General features: G+C 41.7%; 1 long non-coding RNA gene across 1 annotated transcript in view; it reads left to right on the forward strand.

Annotated features, from left to right (window-relative positions):
• The first annotated feature begins 3,317 nt into the window (after positions 1 to 3,317).
• Positions 3,318 to 21,469, forward strand: part of LOC140520022 (uncharacterized) — a 31,662-nt gene continuing 13,510 nt past the window's right edge. The window contains exons 1-2 of the long non-coding RNA XR_011972359.1: positions 3,318 to 3,414; positions 4,889 to 5,030. This is a non-coding gene — a long non-coding RNA (uncharacterized lncRNA). The remainder of the gene's footprint in view (positions 3,415 to 4,888; positions 5,031 to 21,469) is intronic.

The raw sequence follows: 21,469 nt of genomic DNA on the forward strand, positions 1-21,469 counted from the left end.
GATTTTTGTGCCCAGAATCTTAGCAGTTACCTCTCCACAGCCTTCTGGCCTCCAGTTCTACCAAGTCAGCACTGGGGGCTGATTTTCAGATAAGCTGGATGGGCAGGGCTGCCATTCAGTGTGAGACAAAGACCAGCTCACCCAGGGCCTCCACACAGGGCTGAGGTAAGATTCAGCCCTTCAGTGCCCCCAGTGGTTTTTATGCTCCAACAATGGAGCAGTCAGTATGGCTGCTGTGTAGCCTCTGTGGCTGCTGTCTGCTGCTGGAGCTATGGAAGACCCTTCTCCCTTCCTGGCCAGCTGAAAAGCCCCCATCACTGACCTTCGGTGCCTGTGGGATGAGGGATCTGGGAACCGCTGTTCCTGGCACTGGGGATTCCACGACTGGAAATCCCACCCCTGAGGGCTGTTCACAAGCCCGAGCCACATGGCCAAGGCTGAGCTGGGCTTCGCGCTCTGCTCAGCATCTGGTGCAACAGACGTTTTCCATGGGCCTTTCAGGTCACCCTGGGCTGGAAATCTTCTCCACTCTGTTGTTCTCCACTTCTGCTGCTCCAAAATTTGTTGAGAGAACCTCTCTACAGGTATTTTATGGACTGTGTGGGGAGACCTTGCATATGTGTGTCTTTCTACTCCGCCATCTTGGCTCTGCCCTGCCCCCCAAACATTTTGAATATAACTTGAATTTTGAGTTTGTGTCTGTGAGATTTCTTCAGAGAGAGAATTTAGAAAATTACCCCTGATGACATAGATATGTCACCAAATTTCCCTGGACCTTAATTTAAGGCCTTATCTTTAATCTAGAGACCATCTTACCTACCTTATAAAAATAAACAAAATCATACTAACTCATAAACTGTAACCCCAAGGATACCACTTCCACAGTCAAACTTCAAATTTTTGTCAAAGGGAAGTGCCATATTTATTTTCTCCTTCTGGTGCCGTGAGCAGAGACAGTGCCTCCATCCTCATCTCCATTCCCCTCCCCATCTCCATCCCCACCTCGAATCAGGCCCATCCCCATCTGCTGTGGCCTCTACTCTGAGGCCTGGAGTTAAGGCCTCCCCAAATTGCTTGGGCAGCATGGGGTACAGGCTGAGCAGCAGCTACAGGCATTGAAGTGGTTACTATTATAGTATTTATGTATTTCTTTGCCATTTAATGCATAAAATTGTGCTATTAGTTTTTAAAAATCAGATTCTAATTTTTTTTAAAGGTGTCATTGACAAATTTTTGATAGTTGTGTTCCTAACCCTACTTTCCCATAAGCTCTGTGGCTTCTGCTGGGCAGTTTTGCATGGCACCATGCTTTTTGGGAACCCATATGTCTTGTAATAGCAGAATTAAGTAAATACAGAGTCAGGATAGTGTAATTTGTAGAGATCTGGCCTGCAGAGAGACAAGAAGTTGGATCTCTGACACTGGCTGTGTCACCTTGGGTAAGTTATTTAATTTTCTAGGGCTCAAGGCAGCTCTCAGACTTTAAGTTATAAAATTGTGCTGACCTATATTCACCGAGGGGTCTGAGGGCCCTAGAGCAATGAAAACTCAGGTCCTGTCCCTATCTCTATAGAAAGTAAATGCAAAGTGATTCCTGGGAAGCGGGGGAAAAACACTTACAAAGTCACTTATATAAATGCCTCTTATCTTTTCCTCCTACTTAATAAAATATAAACTCCACTTAAGACAGGAGCTATAGTCTATATAAACTAACTGGTCACCCAGTCTAGGGTTTTGTGTATAGCAAGTGCTCAGGTACTGCTGAATGAATTGAGTTGAGTTGAAGACAGGGAAAATGTAATCGCAATACAAGAAAGCCTGATGTGAGAATAAGCCTAGGGCTGGGCATGGGGAAGATAGTCCTCTCTGGGATTGGCAGGTACTGTCTGGACATCTTGGGTGAGTGTCCTTGAAACCACCCCTTCTTGTCCTCTGGAATGTTCCCTAGAAGCTGGTGCCCACAGAGCATCAGGAAGGCCAGGGACGGCCCCCTTCCTCTCAGAATATTTTTGCATTTCCCCCATCCATTAGGAGAGGAGGCTTTAGTGGTAGCAGTTTCCTGCCTGAAAAAATCAATGGATCATTAAAGTTTGCCTTAGCAACCTGTTCTTATTCTGAAGGTCTATTAAAACTGGTGGAAAGTCAAACCAAGAGCACAGCATGTGAGCCCTGGGCCTGGGCACTGGAATTCTCTCTTTGGGGCCTGGCTGTGCTTCACTTCAGTTTGGCATTGGCAGCTTCCAGCACTGCTGGGTCCTCAGGTGGCTGGAGGGTTCCTGAGGTTCCTTCTTAATAATATCATTGCAAGGTAGGAAGTGTAAGCATTACTATTCTCATTTTGTTGGAAACTGAGGCTTGGGCAAGGAAATGGTATTGTCCAAGGTCACTCAAGGTCCACAGTTCTCTGCCTATTTTCCTGTATGAAAGCTACCTAAAGAAGGGGTATGGACCACTGTCAAAGAGCAGGGGAAGAGGGGCAAGTGTGGAGGAGTAGGAAGAGTCCTGATGTGGAGGCAGAGGACCAAGTGTGAATCCTGGCTCTGCTGCTTACCACAGGTGAGCATGAGGATGAGAATGGGCATGAAGATGGAGATGAGTATGGAAGAGAGGAAGGAGATGAGGATGGAGGTGGGGATGGGGACAGAGATGGGGATGGAGGTGGGGAAGGAGATGAGGATGGAGATGAATATGGAAGAGGGGAAGGAGATGATGATGGAGGTGGGGATGGAGATGAGGATGGAGATGAGGATGGAGGTGGGGATGGAGATGAGGATGGAGGTGCGGATGGAGGTGAGGATGGAGGTGGGGATGGAGATGAGGATGGAGGTGAGGATGGAGGTGGGGATGGTGATGAGGATGGAGGTGGGGATGGAGGTGGGGATGGACTTGGGGATGGAGATGAGGATGGAGATGAGGATGGAGGTGGGGGCTAGGCCTATAATTTCATTGATACCAATCGAGGTTGGCATTTTCTCGGTAACTTGTAGTCTTAGAAAGTTGTCCAGGTTACTGAGGAGGTTAAGTGACTTGGCCAAGATTATTTCATCTTGTCAGTGGTAGAATTTGAACCGAGGTCATCCTAGTTCTAAGGACAGCTATCTCTCCACTATGCAAATTGCTTAACCTTTCTGGACTTGGCTTCCTCATCTATAAAATGAGGGTGAGGGCAGACTAGACAGGCTCTAAGAGCCTTTGTGGCTTTAAACTTTATATTCCTATGACCCCAGGCTAAGCTGGGTGATGGGGAACCCAGGTTCAGTGAGGAGAACTGATGGCAATGAGAAGCATCAGGGTCACTAACTCAACAAAATTTGCAGTTTTTTAGGCTTTAGAGCTGGAAGGGACTTTATAGTGCCCTGGTGCCCTGCTTCACTGCCCCCATTTTACAGAGGAGAACACTGAGGCTCAGAAAGGGTAAGTTAAAGCTATCTTTGTATTTTTAAGGCCCAGTGTTGTGTCTTGGACACATGGGGCACTTGACAATATTTGCCAAATTAATAGCTCACATTTATATAGCACTTTAAGATTTGCAAAAGCACAAGACCACATGGGTAATTAGTAGCACAGTTGGGATTTGAACCCAGGGCCAGTGACTCCATATCTTGCATTTATTATTCTTGGATCACCCAAGTCTGGATAAAGTATGGGAGTGACGTTACCCTCTTTTTATTTCCCAGGTGGAACTTGGCCCTCAAAGCCCTATGTAGCCAGTAACTCCTTTAGGCACATGTGAGGAGTATTGTCATCAGCTAGCGTGGAGCTGGATGATTGGAAGTGTTTCCCTATAGAGAAATATGTCTCCATCAGCACATATGTTGGATAGTTGCCAACTCTCAGGCCATGTGACTGATTCATAGCAGTATTCTAGGCTGAATTTCATTGTTGAAAAAAATGGAGGTTTAAAAAAATATCCTTATTTGATTGCCCCGCGTCTCATCCTATTTAGTAGATTGGAAGTGAATTGCTGTCCTTGAGAAGGTGCAATAACTCATAGAATTTTTAGACCTGTAAGGGGACTAATGAGTTAGAAACAAAAGGGGCCTAAGAATACAGAAGACAGGATGTGAGAGCTGTAAGGGAACTTTGACATGGCCTTGTCCAGTCTACCCATTTTAAAGGTAAAGAAACTGAGAGACATAGTTTACTCTGTGTCTGTCACAGAGCTTGTAGGTGGCGGAGTTATTACCAGAGTCTGGGTTTCCTCATTCCCAGGCTGGTGCTTTTTCTCATAGACTTCACTAGCAGTGCCTTGAGATGGGACTGACTCCTTTTTCAACAAGAAATGTATAAAGCTTCTGGGCTTCAGCCAGGTCTGAGAGAGTAGTCAGCCTGCCTGTTGTTTCCCACCCTGCTCTGGCAGACCACCTGGTTTCTGATCATCCATCTGGATGATTTAATCTCCTTCCTGTTTCCTTGATTCCACACTTTTCCACTTTCTAGTGGCTCTGAACCACTGACTTAAGAATCTCAGGCTAGAAAGGGACCTGAGAGATCATCATTTTATAAATTGGGAAACTGAGGCCCAGAGAAATTAAGTGACTTCATCTAAGCAAGGTTACCTAGTGAGTTAGTGACAGAACCAGGAATAGACTCTAGTCTCCTGGCACCATGGCCAATGTAATTTTCACTCTGACTTCACTGCATGAGGTGGCCTTGACTATGGCTGAGCTAGCTATCGGGTTATTGGTTCCCTGAGGACAGGAACTGTGTCATCTTTGTATTTTCAGGGCTGTGCCTTGAGCACAAAGGACACTTAAAAATATTTGCCAAATCAATTGCTCACATTGATACAGTACTTTCAAGTTTGCAGAGCATTTTCTATATATCATTTTGTTTGCTCCTTCCAACCACCCTGTGACTCAATGCTATTAATATGCTTCTTTTACAGATGATGAAACTGAAGATCAGAGAAGGTAAATGGCTAGCTCTAGAGTACACAGCTAGTAAGGAACTGCAGCAGGATTTGAATCCAGTTCCATCATTCTCCCTGCCTCATTGTAATTTCTTTCATCCTTTTAATTATTCATCAGGTATGTATTAGATCCTACTATGTGCAAAGACCTCTGTTAGTCTCAGTGGGGCATACAAAGTAGAAGATACTGAATCTGCCCACAGGGAACTTATAATCTCTTAGGAGGTATGTAACTTAGATACAGGGACAGCTAGGTGGTGCAGTGGTTAGAGCACTGGTCCTAGAGTGAGAAAGACCTGAGTACAAATTCAATCTCAGACACATACTAGCTGTGTGACCTTGGGTAAGTCACTTAACCCTGTTTGTCTCAGTTTCCTCATCTGTAAAATGAACTGGAGAAGGAAATGGAAAAAACTTCAGTGTCTTTGTCAAGAAAACCCCAAATGGGGTCATGGAGAGTAGGACATGACCAAAATGATTGAAGGGCAACAACATAGATACAAATACTTATTGAAAAAAGCATGAGTAAATACCTCGAGAACTGAGAGGACAAAGGGATTATATCTAGCTGAAAAGATCTGGGAAGGCTTCACAGGGGAGGTAGCATTGAAAACTGAAATAATGATGTTATCGATCAAGTCCTCTAATATCAACACCATGGTGACCACACAGTATTAAGTAGTTCAGCTTCTTGTAGCCTGTTGGGTTTTTTTCCCTTTGATATTTTTGGGTTTCAAATAAGAGTCTGTATTCAACTGACCAGATGAGCCCTGGGAGAGCTCAGCAGAGGCAACCAACACTGAGGTCTGGAGGAGTCGGCTAAGGATTCTTGAAGGACATAGGCTGAGTCTGGAAGGATGAACCAAACCTTGGGGAAGCAGAGAATGAGGTGTTCAAAGATTCAGAAGCAGGAGTGGTGTGTGTGTGTGTGTGTGTGTGTGTGTGTGTGTGTGTGTGTGAGAGAGAGAGAGAGAGAGACAGAGAGAGAGAGAGAGAGAGACAGAGAGAGAGAGAGAGAGAGAGAGACAGAGACAGAGACAGAGACAGAGACAGAGACAGAGAGACAGAGACAGAGAGAGAGTAAGAGAGAAAAAGGGAAAAATAATGACTGCTGGGATGCTGCAGAAGAGAAGTTTGGAGAAATCAGAGGGAGAGAGATGGTTAATTCAAGATCCCAGAACTAGTTGGAAAGACAAAACTGGGCCAGCATTTGCCAAGAACCCTGCTTACTTGATTTTTTTGTACTTCCTAGTATAGGAAGGATCAGTCAGGATGATCTGTTCCTGTCACTTGGAGACGGACACATAGAATGCTTTCTTTTGGTTCTTGACTTTCCCCATGACTTTGTCTAAAGACTTTTGTAGAACTCAAGGCAGAGACTGAATCACCAGCCTTTCCTGATGAGCTTCTTCGTTTTAAACTGATTATTTGAACTGGAGCCCCCAAGGAGCTTGTGTTTGGGCTCAGGGGGCCTAGCAGGGCAGTAGAAATCCTCATAGAGAATTCCAAGGGTCCCCAGACAGAGGTATGCTGGAGTCAACTTGAAATAGCTTATGTGATTGTTAAGTTTTCAATGTGAGCATTTATACCTTGGAAATAGGCAAATGCTACAAGTCAGGGCTTGCTTTATTATTTGTCTAGACTTAAGAAAGTGATGGAAAGAATGTTAATAACACAGATGAAACTTATAAGTATGTCCTATGTTTTTGGAAAGCCGGTTGTTAAATTTAGTAGCTAAGTGGTGCAGTGGGTAGAGTGCTGGGTTTTGGATCTGGGTTCAAATGTGACCTCAGACACTTATTAGCTGTGTGACCTTGGCCCAATCACTTAATCTCTGTTTCCTGCAGTTTCCTCATCTGTCAAATGGGAATAATAATAGCACCTACCTCTCAGGGTTACTGTGAGGAACAAGTGAAAATATACTTCTGGAACACTTAGCATAGGGGTAGCTAGGTACACAATGGATATTGGCACCAGCCCTGGAGTCAGGAGGACCTGAGTTTAAGTCTAACCTCAGATGCTTACTAACTGTGCGACCCTAGGCAAGTCATTTAATCCCAAATGCCTCTCCCCTGCAAAAAAAAGAAATTAAAAAAATTCTTGGCATAGTACCTGGCACATAAGCACTATAAGCTGACATTTGTTCGCTATTATACCCCTGTAATATCAGTGGCCTGATGTGGTCTTGACCAATTGGAGCCCTGCTAAATCTCTTCCAGGGTCCTAGGAGCAAGGAGCAGGTGAAGAGGGAGGAGGACTATAGGGTCATTTACCATTGAATAAACCTGCTATTGTAGAAGGAACCCTGAGTGGGAGTCATAGGACCCTGAGCTCATAAATTTCAAGCTAAGCAGGAGTTCAGAGGTGATCTCATTTAATGACTTCTTTATACAGATGAGGAAAGTGAAGCTGAGAGATGCTGGGACTTCCCCAACACCACAGAGTTTATAAATATTTGAGGCAGGATTCCAACTCAGGTCTTCCTGGCTCCAAGAATAGAAATCTCTCCTCTACATCAGGGCTTTACTCCTGATTATGCCATGAATAAGTGGTCATTTTGTTTGATTTTTGTAATGAGTGGTTTAAATAAAAGTAATTTATTAACCAAGAAGTATTTATTGAGCATTTACTATGTGCTAAATGCAAGTGCCTAGTCTAAGGCGTAGAGATTAACCCAAGTGGAACTTTTGTTTTTGTTTTTTTAGAAAAGATTATTTTAAAATGAGAACAAGACGTGTTATATTGGATGAGTTATTTTTCCGTTTTTGGTTCCCAATTTTTCCCTTTATAAAATGAGGAGGTTGGCTTGGATGTGGTATAATAGAAATAGCTGGCCTTAGAATCAGAAAGCTGCAAGTCTTGGTTTTACCATCTGTTTGGTGATGTTGAACAAGTGACTTAGCCTCTCTGAGCCTCAATTTCCTCATCTGTAAAATCATGAGGTTGGACTAGATGAGCAAAAGAGAGAGCTGTAATTCGGAATTCTAACACTGAGCATGCACCCTAAAATGTGGGTGCCCAAGGCAAGTAGCATTAAGGTGCCCTCTGATAAGGTTTTTAAGACAAATTCAGGTTTTGGGGGGTTAGACCTTAGGTCTTATGACAGTCAGAAGTCCCTGTCAGAGGAGAGATGCTGGGGGACTATTCTGGGAGTTGAAGGTGGGAGGGGAGAAATCGAGACCTCAGGTTATAGTTTTGGTGAATCCCATGCTGCCATTGGGGTGACATTGAGGTTATGTATGAGAACAGAGCATGTGGATTTGAACCCCCAGGAGATAACAAGGGAGGGGAACATGTTCTGTGTTAATTGAATCAAGGGGTCCAGTATATTAGAGGGAGATCTGTAAGCATGGTTACTTTTTAGTACAAGATAGGCAGCAGCTGGGGCCAGAGGGGGAGCTGGATAGAGGGTACTCTAGTTGATAGGTACCTTTGGTTAGATAATTATTTTGATGATATGTCATGGTTTCTGAGATCCAGTCCTTCTGGTCTTTAAGTGATACCTTCTGATACATGGAAAATTCGACACTAATAAGACAATGTTGTATAGTGGAAAGAGCACTGGATTTGGAGTTAGAAGATGTGAGTTCAAATTTGTCACTTTTCTACTTACTGCTAGAGTAATCTTAGGCAAATCACTATCACTCTGTGGGTCTCAATTTCCACATTTATAAAATGAGAAACTTGGACTAGATAATGTGGAAGGGGACCTTCCAGCTTTAAGTCCAGAGCCAAAACTAGAATAAGGCAGTGACCACCAGATGAAGACACAGACTGATGGGAAGCAGGGGACAAAGATGGCGAGAAAGAGCTACACCAGAAGGAGATAGAAAACAGGAGGATGGATGCAGTAGGAAACCATGGTCTAGAGGAACAAAATGGGACCTTGCTCTTCAGTAGGTCAATGCTGTAAGTCACATGGATCATACAGATCTTTAGGGAGGTTTTATAGACCCATAAGTGGGGGAGCTACTTGATTCCCTAGCAACCCTGAGCTCTTTTTCCTTTCAGAGGTGGTCTTGCCCATGGTGGTATTTTAAGTCTAGAAGTCTGTATAGGTACCTATAGGAGGTTCATCCAAGGGTAGGGTTGCTTGACTCCCCAACAAGTATATTTTCCCATAGAGGGGTCTTGCATAGGGTAGTGTTATGAGTCAGAGCAATTGCTTAGGTCCTTGGGTGAGGGAGACCCATCAGAAAGAAGAATTTTCCTGACTTCATTGGTGGGCACACATCCTTCATGTTTGCTTTTGGGTTAACCAAACCCATCCCATTTTTGATGCTTTGTTAGCCTGAGTGCTTGTCTGGGAGATAAGAACTCTTTTAGGCATGGCTAAGTTCTAGCCAAACTACCAAACTAGACATAAAGCAAATTCTAATGTTCCTAGGGAAAATCTTCAGCTTGACGTGAGCCAATGAGAAAACTATTGAATAGTCTGCAAGAACGAGCCAGGTCCATCTGAGCACAGGGTTTGAGAAACGAGCCACGGGTGACACTTTGCTATAAGATCTTCGCTGCTCTGAAACTCTTGGGGTCTGTGATTGTAAAAAAACATATGCCTCCTCACACTGCTTCCGTGATTCCAAGTTAAGCCTGGGCTACCTTCTTGAGATAGTTATGGAGGCTTACCGATTAGCCACATATGGAGCTCCGTACTCAGCAGAACAGAGCAGAACAGCACCATCACCCAGGGACCAGAGCTCAAGGCACTGACCTTTCAGGAAACACAGAGACTTGCAGACAAGGGACATGGGGCCTAGCCATGGGATGTTTAGACAGGGGCCAAGGTAAAAACAAAATGAAAACAGGAGTTTATTTAGTAAAAAAGAGGTCTATATTATATGGGCCAGTGATCTTGAACTTGTCTCAAGTAGCTGGAGCAGGAATCATTGATTATGGAACCTTGATAGGAAAACTGTTTCATGACCTATATAGGGTATAGAGCTGAGGTTTCAGGACAGAGTTCTCTGTCGTTTCCATTAGTGTTTCTATATGAACTGGGGATCTGATAGTTGAATGATAAACTGGGGTGACTTGAAAGAGGAGGATACCTTCTTACTTGAGACCAAGGACATGAAAATGATTTGCTAAATGGTTTGGAAAGATGCTCAGAAGGTGAATAAAATATCTATTTTGACCCATAGATCTCACTTCTAGGCATATACCTCAAGGAGGGCAAAGACAGAAAGATCCTATATCTACTGACTAAAATATTTATAGGAGCAATTTTTGTAGTAGCAAAGAAGTGGGAATAAGGTGGATGTCCACTGATGGGGAAATTGCTAAACAATTTGTGGTGCATGTATGTAATAGAATGTGACTGCACTGTAGGAAAAGGAATGTGAAGGATATAGAGAAACATGGGAACATGTGCATGAACTGATGCAAAAGTAGATAAGCAGAACCAGGAGAATCATATGCACGATGGCTACAATGATGTAAATGGAAAGAATGAAATACATTTAACTGAATATGTAGTTATGGTGACCTTGCCTGGGGCAAACTAATTATGGCATGTAATTCTAGTGATATCGCATGACTTGGAAAAAAAGATAAGGCAATGAACCTCCCTCCTTCCTTTGCAGAACTGAGGAACCAAGGGCATAGAATATCACAAATACTGTCAGATTTGGTTGATGTGCTGGTTAATTTGCTAAACTGCTCCCCCTCTTCTTTCTTCTTATTCTTGGTTATAGAGGATGGCTGTCTAGGTAAAAGGAGGAGGAAGGATATATTTGGAAAAGAAGGTGATGTAAAAACAAAATATATCAATACAATTAAAATGATTTTCCACTATACTTCATCCAGGGATAGTGCTTTCTGTCATTATTTTTTACCATATGGAAATCACCTCTGCCATCTAGAAGTGATGATATTTAGGAAGCTATAAGAAGGTAGTATGGTGTAGTGGTAAGAATGGTTGATTTGGATGCAGAGAACCTGAATGCAAATTATAGTTCTCTAACTTACTCGGAAGGATGGAAAGAAGTGAACAGCATTTATTAAGTATCTATTATGTTCCAGGCACTGTGTTAAACATTTTATAAACATTATCTCATTTGATCATACCACCTGTATGATCTTAGGTGTGATCATACTTATGATCTCAGGATCTTAGGAGTCCAGTTCTCTGGACCTCAGTTTCCTCATTTATAAAATAACAGGGTTAGATTGCAGGACCTCTGAGTTCTCTTTCAGCTATGTCTATGATCTGTGAAATACTTAAGATACTATTTTATACAGGTTATAAAGAACCTGGCCCCCACTCTTGTTCTGAGAGGAATTACATTAGAAAAGTTCCTAGTTAGAATGGTTCTATCTTGGAACCCCCACTCCTAGAGTATCCCATGGCCAGGCTCCCCCTATAGTATGAATTGATGTGTTTTCTTACAGAACTTTGGGTTCTGGTCCAAGAGAGATTGGTCTGGTTCTTTATGTCCCCATGAGTATGGGGATCCTTTGTAAGTATCTGCTTATTTGTACATATTTCTAAGAGACTGGAGGGATTTGGAGATGAGTCTTAAACTTAGGCAGATTCAGTGATGAAATTTGACCTCCACATAGTTGATAGTTTTATGTCTGAGAGTGTGTTCTGAGGTTCCCATTGTGTTGAGCAGTAGAGAGAGAGCCACCTGGGAAGATGCAATGTATTTATTCAAGAGGGAACCGTTTTTCTCCCCTGAGGTTGTCTCAGAACAAGTCTGTTTCCATTTCTCTGGAACCTGAGACAAGTGAATTGAATACTGAAGGGGAACCTTGTACTTGGAACCAGTAGGAGATATATATTTTCCCTGAGGAAAATAATAAACTAGATGTCTAAGCTAAGTAGGGACTTGATTTGCATATTAAGGCATTCAGGCATTAGGTTTCTGCAGGTGGATTGTACTGTTGTGTTTCCTGGGGCCTTGTTCAACTTATTATTGACATAGGAAATAGTCACCTAGGGACCTAGTATAGCTATCCCTTCGGGCATAGTGTTACCCATAGTCACGTTGCTGTAGAAACCTATCTCTTATTTACAGTTTTTTCAGATCTCTTATTTAGGCTGGATTCTATGTGTAGAGTACCATAGAATGGGAGGACAGAGAAAGAAAGGAGACATGGTGATTCTTTCCCATGGGGGAGGCAATACACAAAGAAAGCATTTTCTGAGACCCAGAACATTATAAATATCTCAACAAAATGTATACTACTACAGTTCAAAAGAGATTAGGTTTTAAAAATAATCCATACCTAAAGCAAAGTAAAGAAAAATGCGTATTGCTCAGATTATGACATATAGCTGGGTATGCAGCCCATTTTTATGGAATCTATAGATAGATAGTAAACTGGACCCAGCTTTGAGGAGGAACAAGAACTGGGACTAGGTTGTCTTTGGGAAATCAGAAGTGCTTGCAGTAATCCCAATATGCTTCCTGTCATAAAAATCTCATTTTTTAAACACTGATATTCTGCTGGCAGAAAGATGGGATACTACAGTCTTCAAAGCATAGCTCACAGTGGGCAATGGAGAGGTGCATGATGGGTGAGAACAGAATGTAGAGTAAAAAATGTCACTAAAGTAATATATGATAGGAAAAGAAGATGGTTTGGCCATGTGGTGAGGGTGAGGGGACAACATCTGGGACTCCAGAGTGATACCCTTCTAATGTCAGGAGAAATTGAGGAGGGAATCCAGCAGGTCAAACAGACCTGGGTGTTTGCTGGTAAATGTTTACTAACTGGTTCTTCAAAAACAAAAACAAAACAAAACAAAAAGAGCAAAAAGTATTCTGGACACACTTTTAAGTTAAATCTGCATTTTCTCCATTTAAAAAATATTTCTAGACACTCAACAAAACAAAACAAGCCCTCATTCATAGCAGATCTTCAAGGTGTAAATGCTCCTACTGAAAATTTAACAATGGATTTGAGAGAACAAGGTTCAAGCTGTTCTCAGCATGTCCCTGGGTAGACCCCCTGCAGCAAATTTATGGGAGGACAAGAGCAGCACAGGAGGAAACATGGCTGAATTGTGATCTGTTTAGTTGGAGGGAGTCTTGGAGTTTTCTCCTCGTGATACAGTAGTTTTCATCCTGGAAAGGTAATCTGGAGCCATATTATGAAGGCCTTTAACTACCAAACAGATGGTTTTATAATCTAACCTAAAGGCAACAATGAGGCCTCTTGAGCAGAAGTTACAAGGGAAAAGATTCTGGGAAAATGGCGGAATAGGTCAGAAAATTCCAAGTTTTCCAGATATCTCCCACAAACAAGACAAAATACAACAGGTGAGCATAGAATGGTAAAATTAGATAAGAATTGGGACAGAACAGTGGTCCTCCTGGGACAACTAGAGAATATCCAAAAAACTCCCAGGATCAAGGTTTGGTTCCTGTGAAGTGTAAACACCTCCAGGATAGTTCCACTGAAACAGCAATCAGTGAACCCTGGGGCTAGCCAATTTGGGAGATAGCCCTGGTTTCAGCCAATTTTCCCCTCCCCGAGGACAGTGTGGGGAGTCCAGTGTCTGAGTAGGGGAAGATTGAGGGAACCTTTGCGGTTAAGGGATACCAGACCCAGCTGTGGAACCAACACCCTCCTGGTAAATGTAGAAGCAGTGGGGTGGGGTGCTGCTGGCTGTGGGCTGAAATGCTTAGTTTAAGTTCCATATCAAAGAGAAAAACTCAAGGAGAATCTGAGGTCAGAGGCGCCATCTCTTATATCCCAGGACTAGAAGTGATTGTAATAATAAGCTGCTATAAATAAGAAAAAATGAGCAAGCGAAGGAGAAAGAGCAATTACAAAAAGTTACTATGGGAATAGAGAAAACTGGAGTTCATATTCAGAGGAGAATACTGGGGCAAAAAAACCCCCTCCTTTTGTGAAGAGTAACATTATATGGTCATCTGCCTCAAAGAATTCATAGAAGAATTTAAAAGACTTTAAAAATAAAATGAGAGAGACTGAGGAAAAATTTTAAAAAATAAGAACAATCCAAGAAAAGCAAGATTATGAAAAGAAAGTCAACCAACTGGAAAAGTTGATCCAGAATCTTAAGGAAGAAAACAACTTCTTGAAAATTAGAACTGGGCAAGGGAAAGCCAGGGAAGTTATAAGAGACCAAGAAATAATTAAACAAAATATAAAGAATGAAAAAAAAGAAGAAAATGTAAAATATTTCATTAGAAAAACAATTGATCTAGAGAACAGATCAAGAAAAGAAATTATAAGAATAATCAGACTACCTGGAAGCTATGATTAAAAAAAGAATCTTAATACAATAATACAAGAAATAAATAAAATTATCCTGAAGCATGAGAACAAGAGGGGAAAGTAGAAATAGAAAAAAATCCACCTATCACCACCTGAAAGAGATCCTACAAAGAAAACCTATAGGAATATCATAGTTAAAGTCTGAAACTCTTAGCTCAAGCAAGAAGAAAAAAAAAATTCAAATATGGTGGAGCTACAATCAGAATCATACAAGACCTAGTAGCAAGGACTTTAAAAGACTACAGGTCTTGGAACAGCACATATTGAAGAGTAAAAGAACTGGGGTTGTGGCCAAAAATATCGTACCTGGTAAAGTTAAGCATAATCCTGAATGAAGAAAAAATGGCTATTTAATGAATTGCCAGACTTCCAGAATTTTGTTGCAAAAATAACCTAAACTTAATAGAAAATTTGACATGCAAGATCCAAGAGAAGTATAGGGTACACATCAAAGGCTAATTACAAGGGGCTCAATAAGGATAGACTGTTGACTTTTTATATGAGGAAATAGAAAAAATATATCTAAGATTGTTATTAGTAATTGGGTAATTCAAAAGAAAGATTGAGGTAGACCTAAATATGATGTGATTCTAAGAAGGAAAACCTCTTAGGAAAAAGTAAAAAGAGTAATTGTCTTATGCAAATGAGGTATAAGAGGAAGAACTGACACAGAGGAATTAGATGGGGAGGGGGGCTGGTAGTTCTGGAACTGTGCTGTCATTGGGAATGAGTTAAAGAGGGAACTATACACACACACACACACACACACACACATATATATCTAGAAGGGCATAAAAGTCTTCAAAATTCAGAAAGAAACAAAAGGCTAAAGGGGATAGGGAGGAAGGAGAGCATAAGGGAGGGATTTTTAGAGAGAGCCCTACTCACATTAGATCTGAATTAAATAGAGAACAATACATACAGTTATAAGGGAATAAAAATCTTCTACATTTGTAAAGAAATTGAAGTGTGAGGGAATAGGATAAGGGGGGGTATAGAAGGGTGTCTAGATGAACAGGAATGGGATAAAGAAGGGATAACACATATTTGGAAGGCTATAAAAGTTTTCTAAATTCAGATAGAAACAAGAGGGTAAAGGGGAAGAGCTGGGGTGAGAGGATGAGGGAGGGATATTTGGAGGGGAGTAGGTTAAGTAATAGGAGGACAAGGCAGTGGGTAGAAGTAAAGTAAAAAGGAGTCAGGAGGAATAGGAAATAAGAGATATACACAAACAAATAAAGATCAGGAGTAGAATTTATTAGGAAAAAAAGCAGGGGCAGTAATCATGATCTCAGACAAAGTAAAAATTAAAATAGATTTAATCAAAAGAGAAAAATAGAGAAACTACAGTATATGTCATCCATGTTAATCAGTATTGTTTCAGACTATTTAAAATAAGGAGACAGTATAAGGTCGGAATACTGCTGTGGTGTAGGAAATGATGAGTTGGTAGACTTAGGAAACTATGGAAAGACTTGGACTTATGAAGGAAGATGTTATCCACCCTCAAAGAACAGGACAAATCAGTATAGAATGGTGTTACATAGATACATATGAATGCATATATCAATATATGAGTATGATTATAGATATCTAAGTATATGTATAAGTGATTGCATGTACATATGTGTGCACATGTATATACACAATACATGTACACGCATATATGCATGTATATATATATCTTTGTGTGTATATACATATACACATGTGTGTATCTCCATACTTCATTGTAGTCTTCTTGGGAGAGGATTGTGTGTGTTCATCCTTCGTTGCCAAAGAAGACCATGCCATCAGAGAAATGATGACATGACTTGCACTTGACTTTGTTTTGAGTGAGGGAGGGCTGTGCAGGTCACCAGCCTCACTTCTCCTCCAGAGCCATCTGAATCCAGAGACCAGATATTCCTCAGGATGACTGGAGATGACCCAGGATGAGGCAATTTGGGTTAAGTGACTTGCCCAGGTCACAGAGCTAGTGAGTGTCAAGTGTCTGAGGTGAGATTTGAACTCAGGTCCTCCTGACTCCTGCACTGGTGTTCTATCAGATGCACCACTTAACTGCTCTTGGGAGAAGAAGGGGAAGGAAGGAGGAAAAAAAGAACAAAGTAAAAAGTGCACAGCAGAGAACAAAAGAAAACTTACAAGGAAGCAAAGAAAAGATGGACAGCTTGGAACACAATAAATAGTATTTACTATATAGGTTTTCTTGAAATGGAAATTTGTTGCTGTATATTTTGAATCTTCTCTTATGTTTTGCTGTTCACGTGGCAATGCTTTTTTTCTTTTCTTATTCTGTATTTAAGTTTTTGTATTTAAGTTTAAAATAAATTTATTTTAAAAAGAGTTACATGGTATTGCTGTAGAATATCACTTTGGACGCTATGTAGAGGATATAATTGGAAAGGGAGGAGGCCAGAAGTAGGAGGTTTCAGGGTCATAGATCTCTAAAAGCATTTAGATATTAAAAATGGATGAAGAATTATCCCCAAGAGAAGCGAGAATCACCCAAACAGCCAAGAAATAGGAACAGAAATAGGCATGCCTTGCTGTTGTATTTCAGAATAACCCAGGGTGTTGGGATGCTTTGATCATGTTTCTTCCTGTGTTTAAAGGCACTAATTCTGGGGGTACGGTGGTGTCTGGCCAATGAACCTCTTCCTCATAAGCGTGTGCAGTGTCCTCTGTGGATGGAGTCTCCATGTGGACTTTGGAGCATGGGCAGACATTGTATACTTGGTTCTGGTCTGGTCACCATGTGGCAAAGAAAAGGACTTTTGATTGATCACTCAGCCAGAACCAGGGTGCATTCAAAAAGTACTAATCAGTCAAATAGTTTCTTTCCTACCTGGCTGTACTGGAGTAAGGGATCACAAACTTCTGTAGGCCTTCCGGTGGGGAGAGAGGCCTCAGGCCTATACCTCTCCAACAGGGCTGCTGCCATGTGCCCCATGAGTCCATCCATACCTCTGCTGTTGCTTCTGTCTCTTGTATTTATTTTTTCCAGTTTTTAGCTGAAGGAGTACTAGAGATGGCTATAACCTCATACGCTTTGAAAGGTCAGAATAGTGAGTGCCAGAATTCTGGGAGCTGGTGTCCTGGCTTGGATTTGTGGGAGGCCAGGTGAGACAGCAGATGAGGCCCTGAAAAATAACCTGCTTTACATGTCACATCTAAAGCAGAAACCCAGACTCACCCATTGGCTGTGCAGCATTTGGAACTGAACTCAGTGGGAGCAAACATGTGAGCCTAATCTTCCCAGAGACTGAGGTGATAGAAGGTGGGAGAGGTGTGATTGTTCTGCACCAACACTTTGTAATTCTTGTTATACTAGCTACGGAAGCCTGAGCACAGCCATCAATTAGAATCCTCCCAAGTGAGGCAGGAAGTGGTGGCATGCTGCTTGATAACACTTTCTGCAACTGAAAGTTCACCCGAAGGAAGTTTTTTCTTTAATGTGCTTGGTAGAGGCAACCGCCATAAAAAAGAATGCTGGGTATTTCTCTATGGAGAGCACTAACACCCCAGCAAAGAGAAGTAACTGGTGGGTAAGTCTCAGGAAAGAAAAGAACACTGGATCGTTAGACCTAGAAGGGAACTAAAGAAGTAGTTAGCCTAAGCCCCTTACCTTATAGAAGAATAATTGATACCTAGAGAGAGGAAGTGATTTACCCAAGGTCACACAGCAAGGTAGAGGCAGAGCTGGGATTAGAACCCAGTTTTCTCTCTGACTCTCAATCCAGCATGTTTCTTCCCACAATACCTTATCCCCATAGTGTGGAATGACTGAAGAGCCGTTTGATTTCTCCCAGAACTTTGTGAGGATCTTTCCTATGAGCGTCACTGTATGCAAGGCACTATGCTAAGCAGTAGGAATACAGACAAAAGGGGGAACGGTTGGTCAGCAAACGATTTTCATTCTGCTGCAACTATACAGCATTTCTATGGAAAAGTAAAGACAGTAAAATTTATAAAGCAGAGGAGGAAGACTTCCTGTAGGAGGTGACTTCTGATTGGAGAATCAAGGAAGCTAATGATTCCAAGAGGTGGAAGGAGGAAGGAAAGCATTCTAGGCATATGAAACAGGCCTTGCAAAAGAATGAATGGGGGAGATGGGATGTTTATTTGGGTGAATAGCCAATATGCCAGTTTGGCTGAATTGTACGGTTCGTGGAAGGGAGTAATATGGACTAATTTTCAAAAGGCTGGAGCCAGGCTAGGAAGGGTTTTAAGCCTTAAGCTGAGGAGTTTGCATTTTATCCTGGAATCAACAATAGTGTGCTCCTTTGGCAGTGTAATGGTATGCTCAGACCTGTGTTCCCAGGCAGATTATTTGGAGAGATGTGCACAGGTTGGCTTCTACCATAGTTCTTTGTGTATTTGTCCTTCCCTTTCCCCTCCCATTAGCATTAGAAACTCCTTGAGACGGCGGCTATGTTACATCTGTCTTTGTATTTTCAGCATTTAGCACCAAGTCTTGCACACAGAAGGTACTTAATAAATGTTTATTGAACTGAATCTCTCTGCTTTTGGAAAACTGACCCATTGGAACAGGAGGTCCAGAAAGGTTTCTCAGAATCTCAGAATGACTCACAGCCCCCACATCAACAGCCTGATCAATACCTTTGTCTGCTGAAGCTTACTGGTAAGGCTAAACACTTCCTAGAACCAGGATCTTTAAAACACATGTTCTTTCTTATCAGCAGAGAGACCTGGTGGCAGTTTCCACCTTGGCTCCTGGAAACCCAGGCTATTGATTGCATTCAACTCCCCCAGTGGAACACAGGAAAATAGTCTTATAGATAAAAAGAGGCTCAAAATGTCTTTGGTGCTAGGGGGAAGCTATGGGGCTTAATGTTTTTCATTCTTGGCTCTCTTTTCTTACTAAAAAGGCAGGGCAGGGTCAAGAGGTCTGATCCAAGGTCTGCTGTGTGACCTCAAGAGGTCATTGAGTTTTTCTGTGCCTCAGTAACCTAATCGATGAAATGAGATAGGGAAAGGGACTGGACCTATGATTTCATTAGTATAAGGAACTCGTGAGCAGTGAAACTCCTTCTGCCAATGCAACTCTACCCTCTCTTTACAATTCAGAGGCTTAAAGAATTGCTTAAGACGCTGAGAGTATGTGCCCAAGTCCAGGTCTTCTTGGAATTTATTATATAGGGCAACAAAACTTAGCTTTCTTGTTCAAGTCCTATATCAAGAGATAATTCACAAAGATAATGACAAATACATATACTCATAGCACTTTATAAGAATATGCATGGTGTAGTAGAAAGTGTTGCAGCTGACAAAAAAGACTGTCAGCTCTGCTACTTTTTATCTGTAAAAATCAGTGTCAATTACTGTTTCTGGAACTCAGTTTTCTCATCCCTTTTGGGCTACTTTTCCAATTCCTTCTTGCTTTGGCAAGCTGGGTTTCCAACAAGTAGTAGCTAGTTCTTCTCTCAGGAGTTCCAGGGATATCTCTTGTTTTTTTTTGTACCATTTCTAGTATCATTTCTTAAAAGTTACTAGCTAATATTATCAATCATTAGAACTCTTTACTTTTAATATAGAACTTTGTAAAAGGGGAATTTACTGAGAAGAAATGGCAAGAGCAGTAGTTATCAAAAATTACCCTCAAACTAGGGCATATTCTCCTCTTGCAAATATGAATTAACCAGGGGAGAGTGAGTTCAAACTTAAAATATAAAGAAAGAGAACACATAGAGCCATGGGATACCTCAGGACTCTTGAGTCTTTTTCTCCTTTTCTGGAGTCTTTATGAAAATCTCCATAAGTGTAGCTTTGTATTGGACTATGAGAATCTATGCCTTTCTAGAATACACAATTGATGATACTACTACCACTACTACCACTACCACCACCACCACTACTACTACTACTACTACCGCTACCGCTACCGCTACTACTACTACTACTACTACTACTACTACTACTACTACTACTACTACTACTACTACCACCACCACCACTACTGCTACTACTACTACTCTTTTTCCTCCTCATAATATTTAATTGGCATAGTGGATAGAAGGTCTGCCTTGGAGTCAGGAGAACCTGGATTCAAGTATGGTCTCTAGCTGTATGACCCTGGACAAGTTACATAACCTCTCATGACCCCAGTCCTCCAGCTGTTTCACCAACTGTAAATTGCTAATGCCTTGGCCATCTCCTGGCTGGAGAAAGTCCCGTTGTTGTAGTAGTTGAGTTGTTTCAGTTATTTCCAACTCTCTATGACACTATTAGTGCCTCCAAGGCAGACCTTCTATCCTCTATGCCAACTAAATACTATGATCCTTAAAATGCTATATAAATGTGAATTATTATTATTAAACTTGTTTTTAAAGCATCATTGAAGTGTGGCTGCAACTGTCCTATTTTATTATTAACCCAATTCCTCTCATCTAGAACAAAGAATCTGAAAACAAGCCTGGCAGAACTGGAGAGCCCTTACACCCTGTCCTCCAGTCTCTTTTGCGGGGGTAACCAATATTTCTGCACTCATGCAAACTCATGGAGATTTTGTTTCCATAAGTTTAAAAGAACCCACTGTTCAATGAAAGCAGGTGAAAATCGGGCTGAACGTGTTGCTAGTTTCCCTTAATCTATTCCCTTAATTCATCTTTCCTTCCTTTTCAGAGAGGTACCTTCCAGTAGCCAGGAGGTCAGCCCATGGTTCCCCTCACACTGTGCCCTCTATACTTTTGCTCATCCTGTACCTGTCCCCATCCTCTTGCTTTTCATTTATATAAATCCTACACAGTCAGAGTACAGACCTTCTGGGATGCCTCCCAGACCACTCCTGCCAGCCTGCCAGTAATTTCTTATTTCTCTGAACTCTGTGGTTATGTCTGAAACAGTTTGCCGTTAATTGTGTGTTCTTATTCCCTCTTTTAGGTGTTCAGTGTGTATGACTCTTTCCTCTCCAAATAGCATACGTGCACCTTGAGAGCAGGGGGCAAGTTTCAGATTTCTCTTGTAATACCCACTAGGTTATTTATATAAGTGCCAAGTAAAAACTTACATACATGAATTCTAATGAGAGCTGACATTTATATAGCTCTTTAGGTTCACAGAACACTTTCATAGTTAACCTTCAAAACCTCTCTGTGAGGAAGACAGTGCAAATCTATTTATCAACATTTTACGGATGAGAAAACTGAGGCCTGGAGAACGACGCGATCAATAAATGACAGAGCTAGGCCTAAAACGGAGTTCTTCAGGCTCAATGGCATGTGCTTTCTCCACCATACCAAGCTGAGGAGAGATGGGGCTGCTACAGAGGGCAATGAGGCA

The sequence above is a fragment of the Notamacropus eugenii genome, chromosome 1 (genome assembly GCF_028372415.1).
Source record: "Notamacropus eugenii isolate mMacEug1 chromosome 1, mMacEug1.pri_v2, whole genome shotgun sequence".
NCBI classification, from domain to species: domain Eukaryota; kingdom Metazoa; phylum Chordata; class Mammalia; order Diprotodontia; family Macropodidae; genus Notamacropus; species Notamacropus eugenii.